General features: G+C 48.1%; 1 protein-coding gene across 1 annotated transcript in view; it reads right to left on the bottom strand.

Annotated features, from left to right (window-relative positions):
• RNF24 (ring finger protein 24) overlaps positions 1 to 16,942 on the bottom strand; it is a 211,443-nt gene extending 194,501 nt beyond the window's left edge. Inside the window, exon 1 of the mRNA XM_040335486.1 lies at positions 16,742 to 16,942. The gene's annotated coding sequence lies outside the window, so the exon portion shown is untranslated. The remainder of the gene's footprint in view (positions 1 to 16,741) is intronic.
• Between the last annotated feature and the right edge of the window lie 1,840 nt (positions 16,943 to 18,782).

Raw genomic sequence — 18,782 nt, 5'->3', positions numbered from 1 at the left:
CCATTGCGATCGGTGGTTTTAAAGTGGGTTCTTGTGTGTAATTCTGAGCCCTCCTTATAGATCTGTAGATCAAGGTAATCTATGCATTCTGTACTGCAATTGCCAGTAAAGGTGAGGCCATATCTGTTGGTATTCAGATTAGATAGAAATGCCTGAAAAGTGTCATTGGTGCCATCCCAAAGAATGATAAGGTCGTCGATGTAACGCCTGTACAGTTTGATCTGAGGGATATTACGACTATAAACATATTCTTCCTCCCAGCTATCCATCAGTAGGTTGGCAACGCTGGGGGCATAACGGGCCCCCATCGCTACCCCCCTAGTTTGGACATAGTAATGGTTCCGGTACCAGAAATAGTTACACTCCATGGCCATCTTGAGCCCTTCAACAATAAAGTTAATCTGTGCTTGTTTCAAACTAGTATGTTGGTGTAAGGCTTTTTCTACTCCCATGACTCCATCCTCCTGGGATATACTGGTGTAGAGGGAGTTGACATCAATAGTAGCCAAGAGTAGATGTTCCGCACCATCAACCTGTTGCAATTCGTTAATAAGTTGTAGGCTGTCACGAAGATGGGATCTTCCCAGCTTAACGATAGGTTGCAGATAGGTGTCGAGGTACTCTCCTAGACGGGAGAAAATGGAGTTGATACCACTTATTATGGGTCTACCGGGAGGTTTTTCAAGTCTCTTATGTATCTTGGGGGTGTAATATAGCACCGGTGTTTTCGTAGAATTTGACACTAAGTACTCGGCTTCATTTTTATTCAATATTCCTAAAGACTTCCCTTTTTTTACAAATTTCTCGAGTAGTTTGTTGAACCTTATTTTGGGGTTACCCTTTAGTTTCTTATACGTATTTTCAACTCTAAGCAGGTTTTCCATCTCTTCTTCATAATCCTTTTTGTTAAGGATGACAAGGCCACCTCCCTTGTCAGCCGGTCTGATAATGACTTCTTTTTTCTTGCCAATTTCCTTAATTGTTTTCCACACATCTTTATTTTTGTTTTTAAATTTCCGCTGCAATTTCCTGAGGTCGCTTTCCACCATTTTCTTGAACGCCCCTATACACTGGTTCCCCGGTGTGTTTGGGTTAAATGTGGAATTGTTCCTTAAGTTAGTTTGGGTGTATTCAGATATTTGCATTGGGTTGTCATCTTGGTTGGTCAAGAAGAATTTTCTTAGGTTTAATTTTCTAAGGAATTTCTGGAGATCTATATAGACCTCAAATTGGTCTAATGCCTTTTCAGGAGCATATTTGAGGCCCAGGTCCAAAATGTGTAACTCTTCCTTAGTTAATTGAATGTCGCTAAGATTAAATATGCCTTTGCCTAATAGTGCCTTGGGCGTTTTCTTCTGCCCTCCCCTGCACCCTCTGGTGCGTTTTCTCTTTGACTGTGTTCCGTTTCTCTGTCCTGATTGCGCGATCTGTTGTCCCATGGGTTGGAGTAGGTTCCCTGTCCTTGATGTCCTTGGTTCCTTGGGTTTTCTCCTCTCCCTTGGGGTCTTCCATGGGTAGCCCCTCGGTTGCCATTCATCCCTCTCCATCCTGGGTTTCCGTAACCAGTTCTTGGTCTCCATCTTCCTGGTGGGCGGGAGTTGGGGCCTCCTCTGTGAAAATCCTCATAATCCCCTCCATTTCTACCATAATTATAATGTGTATTGGTAGGGTAATGGTCTCTTCCTGAGGAGTGCCTATTACGGCTAAATGATCTCCTTCTGGATGGATTGGGGCTCCTATAATAGTCATCTTGGTATCTAACCCTTCTATTCTCGGGTCTCCCTTGCTGCCATCTTGGCATGTGGGGGGTGTTTTGTCCATGTTGTTCAGGTCCATTAGTGGTTGTATAGATGATCGGGTGCCTAGGACTAGTTGCCCCATCAGTGGCTATCATTGTAAGTTCACTCTCATCAGTTATAGTGTCATCAAGCCCTTCTGTCGGGTTTTCCATGGAAGCTTGCCATTTGTATACCTGCATATTTTTATAATCAAGTACATCCCTCTTAAACTTCTTTTGCTTCTTGCTCTGGATGTCACTGTCATATTTTTTGATCAAATCCTGCAATTCTTTGGTTTTGTCTTTGTAATCTTGCTGGCTTGCGAATGGTGTTAGAAGATTTTGTATTTCTGTGATACTTTTTTCTATTGTTTTTAATTTGAACTTCCTTCTTTTAACAATTTTATGTAAAAGTTCGTTTTCACATGTATTAAAAAAACAATACCATTCGTTCATAAGCTCAGCATCCTCAACGTTGTCATTCGGGTGTATATCCCATCGTAACCTCCTGGGGGTCATTTTTTCTTTTATATATGTTTCAAGGGTGGCTATATCCCACCATACTCTCAGTTGCTTTTCCATTGTGTGCCTTAGTTGTTTAACCAGCCCTTGCATGTCCTGTCTGTTTATAATTTCTTCCTGGCTAAAAATGCCCCCAACGTCTATATTCCTACTGTTCATATAGCCAAACAGTTCCATAGCTGCAGTAAAAACACACCGGTAGATGTGGAATCGGAAATAAAAAGCAAATAACCGCGCTTAGGAAACACTAGTTTGGAAATATGTAGTAGTACTTAAAATTCGAACATAAAATAGGTAAATAATAATAAGACTGCAGCCCCCCCAAGAATGTGATCCCCTAAAGGATACAGAAATAATGGGCAATGGTGTGGGGGTGGTGGCGCTGTCTAAGTGGAGGCTGATGTTACCCAGAGGTGGTAAGAACAAACTATATGGACCTCAAACTAATAAGTGATAAATATAGTGCCTCTTATGATATGTGATATGCCAGTGATAAAAATAAAATAGCTTAAGTGTGGCTAGAACCACATGCTGTAAATGCAACTTAGTATATAACTATGGACAAAAGTAAAGTGATAACGCACAGCACAAGTGCCGAAAAATTGTGTCCAAAAAAGTAAAAAGTTGTGTCCAAAAAAGTAAAAAATCCAAAAGACTAAAGAATGTCTAAAAGTTCAGGAAAAAAATATATATAAGGAATATATATATATGAAAAGCAACAATCCAGGTGTGAACCAATATAAATAAATTAACAGCAGTCCAGAGTGATATTGGTGACAATGTGACTTTCCAAGTGGGTAAGTGGTCACAGTATGCAGTAGTGCAGTGATGCGAAGTGGGTCCGGTGCTCCCCCTCCTGGGTCCCTACTCACCAGAGGCCCTCACCCCTGCAGGGGTAAAGAGCATAGAAAATCTCCAACCGACTCGGGTCCTCGCTCTCCTAGTAGGTCCTACGATCCAGCTGGTACCAAAAAAGATCCTGGATATCCGGATTCCTCCAAGGGATGAAAAAAAGGGTCTCATAGAGTAGTAGGTTCAGGTTCCAGTGGGTAAGTTTTATTGGTACAGCCACAGGCTAATACTAAAACAATATATACAAATGTATACAGACAAAAGAAAAAATAATAAAAAAATAAAAATAGATTTAAAAATGAAATAAAAACGGGGGCCAGATAGAATGCTTGTGAATACAAGCAGACAGTTATCTGTGTGATAGCAAGCTTCCCAGCACAGCACAAGCTCCACAAATGAGAACCAGCGTGGGAACGGCGTGCGTTCCACCAAATGAACAGCTGGTTAGTCCAGGAAGTGCGTGCGGGCGTGCGTGTATCCGCTTTACGCACGTTTCGTTCTCTTACGTCTTCTGAAGCGGGTACACGCATACCGCTACTGATGGTTAATATAGCCAGCGTCACCATGGAAAACCCTCCCACTTAGCGGCGTTCACCAATCATAATTTTGATGGGGAAATCCCTTCCGATCGGGTGATTTAGGCAGGAGTCCCTGGGTGAATATAATTGTAATTTCCATGGTGTGCATATGCTTAAACGGACATAACATAATATTCTATACAGTGACAATTTACATGGTGTGCATAAGTTTCTGCGGACATGACATAGCACTCCATATGATGACATCTCAGTTTAACTATATGGCTTATATCAGCGCTAAATTCATATTCTTCTCTCATATGCAATATCAGTGTGTGACAAAATTGTGGTATATATATATATATATATATGTATGCACAGATCAAAAAATAAATAAATAACTACAGGTCATGAATAGAAACATTATATGAATCTGGACAAGTGCAATAGTGCATATATGCTTTATGAACTGTAGTTTTGCCTGTTGCTAGTGGGTCCTAATGCACAGCTCATAATGCTTAAGGAGGAATGTAAACAGAGGAGGACATAAGTTGCAGATTAAAAGTTACAAGTTTAAATAATAAAATGATGTTGCTCCAAGCAGAGTGAACACCCCAGGAATGAAATGAAAGTTAACCTGGGGGTGTATGTATAGGTACAAACAGTGATATACCTATAGACAAAGGTGGGGAGGTAGAATGGGTAGCATAACCCATATCTAAAGTGAAATGAAATGAAAAACGGGAAGTAAGGTGTAGATTCATGGGTGCTAAGATGTATAGCACTAACGTCGTAAGGTGGATTGTATAAATTAAGGGGTGTGACCATTAAACACAGATGATGCCTACCCTGAAATGAGCATAAGCCTATCTGGGGTGTAGTATGACAAAGCTTCCCAGGGAACAGACCCCAATAAATGACATACTGGAGAAGGGTTCCTAAAGTTGAATGCTATTAGTGGTCCCCATTACTGGAAAGTAAGCAACAAGGGCATTCTATAACCTTATGTACCCTGAGTGGGTCATCTAGAGAACCCTTGGACTAGGGGTTGGCAAGGAAACAATTAAGATCAATGTCCTTGTTCAACCCGTGTGGTGCAAGCGAACCCAAGCGGTAGATCCAACTGGTCTCATTTTGGGATATTGCAGTGGTCTTATTTCCTCCCCTCCAGTCATCCCTTATGGTATCAATACCATAAAAGATCAGGCCAGTAGGGTCTTGATGGTGGAACTCTTTGAAGTGGCGTGAGAGATGATGTTTAGGAAAACCTGCTTTAATCCTATTGATGTGTTCCCGGATTCTTATCTTCAGGGGTCGTGTGGTTCTACCCACATATTGCAGGTGGCACGGGCACTCGATGACATAAGTCACGTGTGTTGTGTCACAGGAAATGAGTTCTTTGATCTTGTATTCTTTGAAGTCGTTTCTGGATTTAAAACTCATTTAACTCATTTAAAAGATCAGAGAGAGAGAGAGAGAGATATCAGAGAGAGAGAGAGATATCAGAGAGAGAAGAGAGAGAGAGAGGAGAGAGAGAGAGAGATAGAGAGAGAGAGAGAGAGAGAGAGAGAGAGAGAGATATCAGAGAGAGAGAGAGAGAGAGAGAGAGAGAGAGAGAGAGAGAGAGAGAGAGAGAGATCAGAGAGAGAGAGATCAGAGAGAGAGAGAGAGAGAGATCAGAGAGAGAGAGAGAGAGAGAGAGAGAGAGATCAGAGAGAGAGAGATCAGAGAGAGAGAGAGATCAGAGAGAGAGAGATCAGAGAGAGAGATATCAGAGAGAGAGAGAGAGATCAGAGAGAGAGAGATCAGAGAGAGAGAGATCAGAGAGAGAGAGATCAGAGAGAGAGAGAGATCAGAGAGAGAGAGATCAGAGAGAGAGAGATATCAGAGAGAGAGATATCAGAGAGAGAGATATCAGAGAGAGAGATATCAGAGAGAGAGATATCAGAGAGAGAGATATCAGAGAGAGAGATCAGAGAGAGAGATCAGAGAGAGAGAGATCAGAGAGAGAGAGATCAGAGAGAGAGAGATCAGAGAGAGAGAGATCAGAGAGAGAGAGATCAGAGAGAGAGAGATCAGAGAGAGAGATCAGAGAGAGATATCAGAGAGAGAGATCAGAGAGAGAGATCAGAGAGAGAGATCAGAGAGAGAGATCAGAGAGAGAGAGAGAGAGAGAGAGAGAGATCAGAGGTATTCTAGCACTGAGCACACTGCCGGCACTACAGAAATCCTCTATAATAATAATAATAATAATCAGTGCAGAAGGCGGAGAAAATGATTCATCATCATGACCTTGGAAAATAAAGCAAAACCATTTATTGTTATCCACCTAAAAATAATAAGAGGAATGTACAGAACACCCCCTCCCCCCCCCCCCTTCACCCACACGGGTCATCATCCAATCCAACAATACATTCTTTATAAAGACCCAACGGGTCATCTGGAGGAATAGTGTCCCATTGTTGGTGCCAGTGGGAGGAAAAGTGTCCCATTGTTGGTGCCAGTGGGAGGAAAAGTGTCCCATTGTTGGTGCCAGTGGGAGGAAAAGTGTCCCATTGTTGGTGTCAGTGGGAGGAAAAGTGTCCCATTGTTGGTGTCAGTGGGAGGAAAAGTGTCCCATTGTTGGTGTCAGTGGGAGGAAAAGTGTCCCATTGTTGGTGTCACTGGGAGGAAAAGTGTCCCATTGTTGGTGCCAGTGGGAGGAAAAGTGTCCCATTGTTGGTGCCAGTGGGAGGAATAGTGTCCCATTGTTGGTGCCAGTGGGAGGAAAAGTGTCCCATTGTTGGTGCCAGTGGGAGGAAAAGTGTCCCATTGTTGGTGTCAGTGGGAGGAAAAGTGTCCCATTGTTGGTGCCAGTGGGAGGAAAAGTGTCCCATTGTTGGTGCCAGTGGGAGGAAAAGTGTCCCATTGTTGGTGCCAGTGGGAGGAAAAGTGTCCCATTGTTGGTGTCAGTGGGAGGAAAAGTGTCCCATTGTTGGTGTCAGTGGGAGGAAAAGTGTCCCATTGTTGGTGTCAGTGGGAGGAAAAGTGTCCCATTGTTGGTGTCACTGGGAGGAAAAGTGTCCCATTGTTGGTGTCACTGGGAGGAAAAGTGTCCCGTTGTTGGTGCCAGTGGGAGGAAAAGTGTCCCATTGTTGGTGCCAGTGGGAGGAATAGTGTCCCATTGTTGGTGTCAGTGGGAGGAAAAGTGTCCCATTGTTGGTGCCAGTGGGAGGAAAAGTGTCCCATTGTTGGTGTCAGTGGGAGGAAAAGTGTCCCGTTGTTGGTGCCAGTGGGAGGAAAAGTGTCCCATTGTTGGTGTCAGTGGGAGGAAAAGTGTCCCATTGTTGGTGCCAGTGGGAGGAAAAGTGTCCCATTGTTGGTGTCAGTGGGAGGAAAAGTGTCCCATTGTTGGTGCCAGTGGGAGGAAAAGTGTCCCATTGTTGGTGCCAGTGGGAGGAAAAGTGTCCCATTGTTGGTGTCAGTGGGAGGAAAAGTGTCCCATTGTTGGTGTCAGTGGGAGGAAAAGTGTCCCATTGTTGGTGTCAGTGGGAGGAAAAGTGTCCCATTGTTGGTGTCACTGGGAGGAAAAGTGTCCCATTGTTGGTGTCACTGGGAGGAAAAGTGTCCCGTTGTTGGTGCCAGTGGGAGGAAAAGTGTCCCGTTGTTGGTGCCAGTGGGAGGAAAAGTGTCCCATTGTTGGTGCCAGTGGGAGGAAAAGTGTCCCATTGTTGGTGCCAGTGGGAGGAAAAGTGTCCCATTGTTGGTGTCAGTGGGAGGAAAAGTGTCCCATCGTTGGTGCCAGTGGGAGGAATAGTGTCCCATTGTTGCTGCCAGTGGGAGGAATAGTGTCCCATTGTTGCTGCCAGTGGGAGGAATAGTGTCCCATTGTTGCTGCCAGTGGGAGGAATAGTGTCCCATTGTTGCTGCCAGTGGGAGGAATAGTGTCCCATTGTTGCTGCCAGTGGGAGGAATAGTGTCCCATTGTTGGTGCCAGTGGGAGGAATAGTGTCCCATTGTTGGTGCCAGTGGGAGGAATAGTGTCCCATTGTTGGTGCCAGTGGGAGGAGTAGTGTCCCATTGTTGGTGCCAGTGGGAGGAGTAGTGTCCCATTGTTGGTGCCACTGGGAGGAGTAGTGTCCCATTGTTGGTGCCACTGGGAGGAAAAGTATCCCATTGTTGGTGCCACTGGGAGGAAAAGTGCCCCATTGTTGGTGCCAGTGGGAGGAATAGTGCCTTATCGTTGGTGCCAGTGGGAGGAATAGTGTCCCATCGTTGGTGCCAGTGGGAGAAATAGTGTCCCATTGTTGGTGCCAGTGGGAGGAATAGTGTCCCGTTATTGGTGCCAGTGGGAGGAAAAGTGTCCCATTGTTGGTGCCAGTGGGAGGAATAGTGTCCCATTGTTGGTGCCAGTGGGAGGAATAGTGTCCCATTGTTGGTGCCAGTGGGAGGAATAGTGTCCCATTGTTGGTGCCAGTGGGAGGAATAGTGTCCCATTGTTGGTGCCAGTGGGAGGAATAGTGTCCCATTGTTGGTGCCAGTGGGAGGAATAGTGTCCCATTGTTGGTGCCAGTGGGAGGAATAGTGTCCCATTGTTGGTGCCAGTGGGAGGAATAGTGTCCCATTGTTGGTGCCAGTGGGAGGAATAGTGTCCCATTGTTGGTGCCAGTGGGAGGAATAGTGTCCCATTGTTGGTGCCAGTGGGAGGAAAAGTGTCCCGTTGTTGGTGCCAGTGGGAGGAAAAGTGTCCCGTTGTTGGTGCCAGTGGGAGGAAAAGTGTCCCATTGTTGGTGCCAGTGGGAGGAAAAGTGTCCCATTGTTGGTGTCAGTGGGAGGAAAAGTGTCCCGTTGTTGGTGCCAGTGGGAGGAATAGTGTCCCATTGTTGGTGCCAGTGGGAGGAATAGTGTCCCATTGTTGGTGCCAGTGGGAGGAATAGTGTCCCATTGTTGGTGCCAGTGGGAGGAATAGTGTCCCATTGTTGGTGCCAGTGGGAGGAATAGTGTCCCATTGTTGGTGCCAGTGGGAGGAATAGTGTCCCATTGTTGGTGCCAGTGGGGGGAATAGTGTCCCATTGTTGGTGCCAGTGGGAGGAATAGTGTCCCATTGTTGGTGCCAGTGGGAGGAAAAGTGTCCCGTTGTTGGTGCCAGTGGGAGGAAAAGTGTCCCATTGTTGGTGCCAGTGGGAGGAAAAGTGTCCCGTTGTTGGTGCCAGTGGGAGGAAAAGTGTCCCATTGTTGGTGCCAGTGGGAGGAATAGTGTTCCATTGTTGGTGTCAGTGGAATGAATAGCGCCCCATCGTTGGTGTCAGTGGCAATTAAAGGGCCCCTCAAGATGACCCGTTGGGTCTTTTATAAAGAATGTATTGTTGAGAGGAATAGTGCCCCATTGTTGGTGCCAGTGAGAGGAATAGTGCCCCATTGTTGGTGCCAGTGGGTTTACCCCCACTGGGCACAGTCTGGCTCCCTCCTAAATGCTGGAGACCCCTGCCCTATTGAAAGCCTTAAAATATTTTTTAAGCATCCAGGGGCCCTTACTGAAACCAAATTATCAAAGGTCAATTGGAAAAATGCCCCCTACATTGGTGGCCAGTAAGAAGAATGCCCACATAGGCTGGGTTCACACTGGTGTGCTGCGTTTTGGCCACAGTGTGGGTGTATGCTCAGTTTCTGGGGGTTTTAAATTTGTTTTTAGCTGCGGTGCCACTGACTTATTAGATTGTGTGTTTATGCTGTTTTCTGAATGCGCACCAGAAGTCCTGCGTGCCACGTCTATGGTACGCTGTCAGAAAATGCGGCAAAAACACGCTACCTAATAGAAGATAATGATGTCAAGAAAAAAAAACAACACACATACATCTGATCTGTGCTGTGGCCAAAATGCAACGCACCAGTATAAGCTTTGCCTTACACTGGTAGCCAGTAAGAGGAAATAAACCAAAAGTGGTCAGTATAAGGAATGCCCCCCTTACACTGGTGGAAAGTAACAAAAATGCCAACTTGCACTGGTAGTCAGTAGGCAGAATTAAACCCTTATAGTGGTGAACAGTACAAAGAATGACCATACTACATCGGACAATGGTAATAATACACCCCCCCCCCCCAACATTGGTGGTCAGTAGGAAGAATTCCCCCACTACATAAATGGTCAGTAGAATGCCTGCCCCCCCCCCCAACATTGGTGGTCATTCGAAAGAATGTTACCCTTACATTGGCATGAGTAGGAAGAATGCCCCCTCCCCCTCCATTAGTGGTCAGTAGAAGAATGCCCTCCACCCCACACACAATCGGTGGTCAGTACAAGAATGCCCCCCCCACCACATTGGTGGTCAATACAAGAATGCCCCCCTTACATTAGTGGTCAGTAGAATGCCCCCCTCTACAATGGCAGTCAGTACAATGCCCCCCTACATTAGTGGTCAGTACAAGAATGCCCCCCCCTACATTGGTGGTCAGTAGAAGAATGCCCCCCCTACATTAGTGATCAGTAGAAGAATGCCCCCCCCCCCTACATTAGTGATCAGTAGAAGAATGCCCCCCCCCCCCTACATTAGTGATCAGTAGAAGAATGCCCCCCCCCCTACATTAGTGATCAGTAGAAGAATGCCCCCCCCCTACATTAGTGATCAGTAGAAGAATGCCCCTCTACATTGGTGGTCAAAAGAACACGCCCCCTACATTGGTGGTTAGTAAAAGATGCCCCATCCCCTACATTGGCAGTCAGTAGAATGCCCCCCCCCCCCACACACACACACACACACACATTGGTGGTCAGTAGAAGAATGCCCCCTTACAGTGGTGGTCAGTAGAAGAATGCCCCCCTACATTGGTGGTCAGTAGAAGAATGCCTCCCCTACATTGGTGGTCAGTAGAAGAATGCCCCCCCCCCTACATTAGTGGTTAGTAGAAGGATGCCCCTCTACATTGGTGGTCAGTAGAAGAATGCCTCCCCTACATTGGTGGTCAGTAGAAGAATGCCCCCCCCCCCTACATTAGTGGTCAGTAGAAGGATGCCCCTCTACATTGGTGGTCAAAAGAACACACCCCCTACATTGGTGGTTAGTAAAAGATGCCCCACCCCCTACATTGGCAGTCAGTAGAATGCCCCCCCCCCCCACACAAACATTGGTGGTTAGAAGAATGCCCCCTTATATTGGTGGTCAGTAGAAGAATGCCCCCTTACATTGGTGGTCAGTAGAAGAATGCCCCCTTACATTGGTGGTCAGTAGAAGAATGCCCCCTTACATTGGTGGTCAGTAGAAGAATGCCCCCTTACATTGGTGGTCAGTAGAAGAATGCCCCCTTACATTGGTGGTCAAAATGCACCCTAAAACTGGCCAAACATTGGTAGATTTTTGTACGAACATTTGTATGGGAAATCTCATGTGTACATTCAATAAAGCCACCAGAGACTCAGAGAACATTATTCTAAAATACTTTGAAATGTAATTTGCTTCAACATTTGATTTTGGAATGAATGGAATTTCCAGGAACAAAAGCCACATTCACCGTTACAATTTGGTTTTAGTTTCATTCGTTGGGAGAAAATGTTTCCATCAGATTTTTTTATCACCATGGTTGAAAGCGATTTCACCCCATTAAATTAATCGAACATTCCGAAAAGAAAACTTTACAAACAAAATTGTACTGATGTATGTATGGCCGGTAGAAAGACGGTCTCCCTCACATTGGTGGTCGAAGTGTCTCCCTTACAGACAGATGAGAAGATCAGTGGTGTCATGCTGCTGCCTTTCCCAAGTGGCCATTGAAGTATGCAAGCTCCATCAGATGGGAGGTCAATTAGCCACCGTGCAAGGAACCTCCAGCCAGCAACCCCTGGAGGAAACCTCAAGCCAGCAACCTCTGGAGGGAAACCTCCAGCCGGCAACCTCTGGAGGGAAACCTCCAGCCGGCAACCTCTGGAGGGAAACCTCCAGCCAGCAACCTCTGGAGGGAAACCTCCAGCCAGCAACCTCTGGAGGGAAACCTCCAGCCGGCAACCTCTGGAGGGAAACCTCCAGCCAGCAACCTCTGGAGGGAAACCTCCAGCCAGCAACCTCTGGAGGGAAACCTCCAGCCAGCAACCTCTGGAGGGAAACCTCCAGCCAGCAACCTCTGGAGGGAAACCTCCAGCCAGCAACCTCTGGAGGGAAACCTCCAGCCAGCAAAATCTGGAGGGAAACCTCCAGCCAGCAAAATCTGGAGGAAACCTCCAGCCAGCAAAATCTGGAGGAAACCTCCAGCCAGCAACCTCTGGAGGAAACCTCCAGCCAGCAACCTCTGGAGGAAACCTCCAGCCAGCAAATCCTGGAGGAAACCTCCAGCCAGCAAAATCTGGAGGAAACCTCCAGCCAGCAACCTCTGGAGGAAACCTCCAGCCAGCAACCTCTGGAGGAAACCTCCAGCCAGCAACCTCTGGAGGAAACCTCCAGCCAGCAACCTCTGGAGGAAACCTCCAGCCAGCAACCTCTGGAGGAAACCTCCAGCCAGCAACCTCTGGAGGGAAACCTCCAGCCAGCAAAATCTGGAGGAAACCTCCAGCCAGCAACCTCTGGAGGAAACCTCCAGCCAGCAACCTCTGGAGGAAACCTCCAGCCAGCAACCTCTGGAGGAAACCTCCAGCCAGCAACCTCTGGAGGAAACCTCCAGCCAGCAAATCCTGGAGGAAACCTCCAGCCAGCAACCTCTGGAAGAAACCTCCAGCCAGCAAAATCTGGAGGAGACCTCCAGCCAGCAACCTCTGGAGGAACCTCCACCAAGGAACCTCTGGAGGAACCTCCACCAAGGAACCTCTGGAGGAACCCCCCACCCAGCAACCCCTGGAAGAACCTCCACCCAGCAACCTCTGGAGGAACCCTGGAGGTTCCATAGATCCCTGGCTGGTGACGAATAGAAAATTCAGGAAACACAGGATCTACAAAGGACTACATACAGCAATGGACCATCTGCAGATATCTCCACCTGTTGGAAGGTCATTTGGACTTGTGATGATCACAGGCATTCACTATGTGAAAACTTTCATTGGCGAATACATGTTCTAGCCTAGGATTGGAGGAGGCATGTTCTAGCCTAGGATTGGAGGAGGCATGTTCTAGCCTAGGATTGGAGGAGGCATGTTCTAGCCTAGGATTGGAGGAGGCATGTTCTAGCCTAGGATTGGAGGAGGCATGTTCTAGCCTAGGATTGGAGGAGGCATGTTCTAGCCTAGGATTGGAGGAGGCATGTTCTAGCCTAGGATTGGAGGAGGCATGTTCTAGCCTAGGATTGGAGGAGGCGTGTTCTAGCCTAGGATTGGAGGACGCGTGTTCTAGCCTAGGATTGGAGGACGCGTGTTCTAGCCTAGGATTGGAGGAGACGTGTTCTAGCCTAGGATTGGAGGAGACGTGTTCTAGCCTAGGATTGGAGGAGACGTGTTCTAGCCTAGGATTGGAGGAGACGTGTTCTAGCCTAGGATTGGAGGAGACGTGTTCTAGCCTAGGATTGGAGGAGACGTGTTCTAGCCTAGGATTGGAGGAGACGTGTTCTAGCCTAGGATTGGAGGAGACGTGTTCTAGCCTAGGATTGGAGGAGACGTGTTCTAGCCTAGGATTGGAGGAGACGTGTTCTAGCCTAGGATTGGAGGAGACGTGTTCTAGCCTAGGATTGGAGGAGACGTGTTCTAGCCTAGGATTGGAGGAGACGTGTTCTAGCCTAGGATTGGAGGAGACGTGTTCTAGCCTAGGATTGGAGGAGACGTGTTCTAGCCTAGGATTGGAGGAGACGTGTTCTAGCCTAGGATTGGAGGAGACGTGTTCTAGCCTAGGATTGGAGGAGACGTGTTCTAGCCTAGGATTGGAGGAGACACGGTCTAGCCTAGGATTGGAGGAGACGTGTTCTAGCCTAGGATTGGAGGAGACGTGTTCTAGCCTAGGATTGGAGGAGACGTGTTCTAGCCTAGGATTGGAGGAGACGTGTTCTAGCCTAGGATTGGAGGAGACGTGTTCTAGCCTAGGATTGGAGGACACATGTTCTAGCCTAGGATTGGGGGAGACATGTTCTAGCCTAGGATTGGAGGAGACATGTTCTAGCCTAGGATTGGAGGAGACATGGTCTAGCCTAGGATTGGAGGAGACATGGTCTAGCCTAGGATTGGAGGAGACATGGTCTAGCCTAGGATTGGAGGAGACATGGTCTAGCCTAGGATTGGAGGAGACACGGTCTAGCCTAGGATTGGAGGAGACACGGTCTAGCCTAGGATTGGAGGAGGCACGGTCTAGCCTAGGATTGGAGGAGGCACGGTCTAGCCTAGGATTGGAGGAGACACGGTCTAGCCTAGGATTGGAGGAGGCACGGTCTAGCCTAGGATTGGAGGAGGCATGTTCTAGCCTAGGATTGGAGGAGACATGTTCTAGCCTAGGATTGGAGGACACATGTTCTAGCCTAGGATTGGAGGAGACATGTTCTAGCCTAGGATTGGAGGAGACATGTTCTAGCCTAGGATTGGAGGAGACATGGTCTGTTGATGGTTCCTCTCAGTCATACATCTCTCAGGTAAAGGACACATGACAAGGCCAAGGCTGGAGAACATCCGGATGCAGGAATTCCATTACAGAGCATGTGAAGTGACAGAACAGAGCAAACAAACACAAGGCTGGGACATTGCAGGTTTAACTCAACTATGCAGGTCATGGGACCCCAACCATGGAGATCGGGGTGCCAGGAAGGGAAGGGACGATGAGGGCAATGGGAATGGCACCAGCAGGATCTGCACTCTGCAATGTGATAAGGCCTGCCTGGCATATGCCCCTAGACACAGCTCTCATATACACTATATGCAGTACATAACAGAACATACATTGCAGTCATCTCCAGAGAGGCTCAGAGAGCAGACCGGGCACACCGTCCTCCCCCAACCCACATCACCACGTATACAGCCCTCCCCTCTACTAAGAGTCACATGTGCCAGGCTGTATACCCCCCTCCATATACCAGGCTGTATACCCCCCTCCATATACCAGGCTGTATACCCCTCATATACCAGGCTGTATACCCCCCTCCATATACCAGGCTGTATGCCCCCCTCCATATACCAGGCTGTATACCCCCATCCATATACCAGGCTGTATGCCCCTCATATACCAGGCTGTATGCCCCCTCCATATACCAGGCTGTATACCCCTCATATACCAGGCTGTATACCCCCTCCATATACCAGGCTGTATGCCCCCTCCATATACCAGGCTGTATACCCCCTCCATATACCAGGCTGTATGCCCCCTCCATATACCAGGCTGTATGCCCCCTCCATATACCAGGCTGTATAACCCCCCTCAATATACCAGGCTGTATAACCCCCCTCAATATACCAGGCTGTATGCACCCCTTCATATATACCAGGCTGTATACCCTCCACATATACCAGGCTGTATGCCCCCTCCACATATACCAGGCTGTATACCCTCCACATATACCAGGCTGTAGCGTCCCCTGGCCTCCATATATACCAGGCTGTATACCCTCCATATATACCAGGCTGTATACCCTCCATATATACCAGGCTGTATACCCTCCATATATACCAGGCTGTATACCCTACACATATACCAGGCTGTATACCCTCCATATATACCAGGCTGTATACCCTCCACATATACCAGGCTGTATACATCCTCCATATACCAGGCTGTAGCGTCCCCTGGCCTCCATATATACCAGGCTGTATACCCTCCATATATACCAGGCTGTATACCCTCCACATATACCAGGCTGTATACCCTCCATATATACCAGGCTGTATACCCTCCATATATACCAGGCTGTATACCCTCCACATATACCAGGCTGTATACCCTCCACATATACCAGGCTGTATACCCTACACATATACCAGGCTGTATACCCTCCATATATACCAGGCTGTATACCCTCCATATATACCAGGCTGTATACATCCTCCATATACCAGGCTGTATGCCCCCTCCACATATACCAGGCTGTAGCGTCCCCTGGCCTCCATATATACCAGGCTGTATACCCTCCACATATACCAGGCTGTATACCCTCCACATATACCAGGCTGTATACCCTCCATATATACCAGGCTGTATACCCTCCACATATACCAGGCTGTATACCCTCCACATATACCAGGCTGTATACCCTCCATATATACCAGGCTGTATGCCCCCTCCATATATACCAGGCTGTATACCCTCCATATATACCAGGCTGTATACCCTCCATATATACCAGGCTGTATACCCTCCACATATACCAGGCTGTATACCCTCCATATATACCAGGCTGTATACCCTCCATATATACCAGGCTGTATACATCCTCCATATACCAGGCTGTATACCCTCCACATATACCAGGCTGTATGCCCTCCATATATACCAGGCTGTATGCCCCCTCCATATACCAGGCTGTATGCCCCCTCCATATACCAGGCTGTATGCCCTCCATATATACCAGGCTGTATGCCCTCCATATACCAGGCTGTAGCGTCGCCTGGCCTCCATATATACCAGGCTGTATACCCTCCACATATACCAGGCTGTATGCCCTCCATATATACCAGGCTGTATACCCCACATATACCAAGCTGTATACCCTCCACATATACCAGGCTGTATACCCTCCACATATACCAGGCTGTATACCCTCCACATATACCAGGCTGTATACCCTCCACATATACCAGGCTGTATACCCCCTCCACATATACCAGGCTGTATACCCCCTCCACATATACCAGGCTGTAGCGTCCCCTCCATATATACCAGGCTGTATACCCTCCATATATACCAGGCTGTATACCCTCCATATATACCAGGCTGTATACCCTCCATATATACCAGGCTGTATACCCTCCATATATACCAGGCTGTATACCCTCCATATATACCAGGCTGTATACCCTCCACATATACCAGGCTGTATACCCCCTCCACATATACCAGGCTGAATACCCTCCATATATACCAGGCTGTAGCGTCCCCTCCCGCACAGAGCAGTACTATGCCCCTTTGATGCCAGGCTGTGCCACCCTCCTCACCCACCCTGTACTCCCCATACACTGACATCTGTATAGACCAGGCTGCGGGGCACTCACCCGTTCCCGGGCTCGGAGGGTCTCCGGTGATCAGAAGAAGCGTTCTCTCTGTGCGGATCCCGGGAGGTGGGCGGAGCTGGAGACACACAGGGCGGTAGGGAGGGGCGGAGTCCCGGGGGGTCGCTCTATACCGAACACACCGATCCCTCCATCCACGCACATCACCATTTGTCTGTCTGTGTTTTTTTTTTGTAGGCACGTAGCATGGGAGAGACGAACCCCCTCCTCCGCCAATCACAGGCCGAGGGTCTGCACAGAGGGGAGGAGCCCGGGGCGGGGCCAAGACATAGGCTGGGATAGAAAAGGCCAGACTCATTCACTGATCATCTACAGGGGGACAGTGATCATCTATAGGGGGACAGTGATCATCCTGGAGGGGGGCAGTGATCATCTACAGGGGGACAGTGATCATCTATAGGGGGACAGTGATCATCCTGGAGGGGGACAGTGATCATCTATAGGGGGACAGTGATCATCCTGGAGGGGGACAGTGATCATCTATAGAGGGACAGTGATCATCTATAGGGGGACAGTGATCATCTACAGGGGGACAGTGATCATCCTGGAGGGGGACAGTGATCATCTATAGAGGGACAGTGATCATCTATAGGGGGACAGTGATCATCTATAGGGGGACAGTGATCATCTACAGGGGGACAGTGATCATCCTGGAGGGGGACAGTGATCATCTATAGAGGGACAGTGATCATCTATAGGGGGACAGTGATCATCTACAGGGGGACAGTGATCATCTACAGGGGGACAGTGATCATCTATAGAGGGACAGTGATCATCTACAGGGGGACAGTGATTATCTATAGAGGGACAGTGATCATCCTGGAGGGGGACAGTGATCATCTGCAGGGGGACAGTGATCATCTACAGGGGGGCAGTGATCCTCTACAGGGGGACAGTGATCATCTATAGAGGGACAGTGATCATCTATAGAGGGACAGTGATCCTCTACAGGGGGACAGTGATCATCTACAGGGGGGCAGTGATCATCTACAGGGGGACAGTGATCCTCTACAGGGGGGCAGTGATCATCTACAGGGGGGCAGTGATCATCTACAGGGGGGCAGTGATCATCTATAGGGGGACAGTGATCATCTACAGGGGGGCAGTGATCATCTACAGGGGGGCAGTGATCATCTATAGGGGGACAGTGATCATCTACAGGGGGGCAGTGATCATCTATAGAGGGACAGTGATCATCTATAGAGGGACAGTGATCATCTATAGAGGGACAGTGATCATCTATAGAGGGACAGTGATCATCTATAGAGGGACAGTGATCATCTACAGGGGGACAGTGATCATCTATAGAGGGACAGTGATCATCTATAGAGGGACAGTGATCATCTACAGGGGGACAGTGATCATCTATAGAGGGACAGTGATCATCTATAGAGGGACAGTGATCATCTATAGAGGGACAGTGATCATCTACAGGGGGACAGTGATCATCTATAGAGGGACAGTGATCATCTATAGAGGGACAGTGATCATCTACAGAGGGACAGTGATCATCTACAGGGGGACAGTGATCATCTACAGGGGGGCAGTGATCATCTATAGAGGGACAGTGATCATCTACAGAGGGACAGTGATCATCTATAGGGGAACAGTGATCATCTATAGAGGGACAGTGATCATCTACAGAGGGACAGTGATCATCTACAGGGGGGCAGTGATCATCTATAGAGGGACAGTGATCATCTACAGGGGGGCAGTGATCATCTATAGGGGGACAGTGATCATCTACAGGGGGACAGTGATCATCTATAGAGGGACAGTGATCATCTATAGAGGGACAGTGATCATCCTGGAGGGGGACAGTGATCATCTACAGGGGGGCAGTGATCATCTATAGAGGGACAGTGATCATCTATAGGGGGACAGTGATCATCTACAGGGGGACAGTGATCATCTACAGGGGGACAGTGATCATCTATAGGGGGACAGTGATCATCCTGGAGGGACAGTGATCATCTACAGGGGGACAGTGATCATCTACAGGGGGACAGTGATCATCTATAGG

Source organism: Rana temporaria, chromosome 1, assembly GCF_905171775.1.
Source record: "Rana temporaria chromosome 1, aRanTem1.1, whole genome shotgun sequence".
In the NCBI taxonomy this organism is placed as follows: domain Eukaryota; kingdom Metazoa; phylum Chordata; class Amphibia; order Anura; family Ranidae; genus Rana; species Rana temporaria.
Note: the sequence above shows the minus strand (reverse complement) of the source record. Positions and strands in the feature narration are given on the sequence as shown.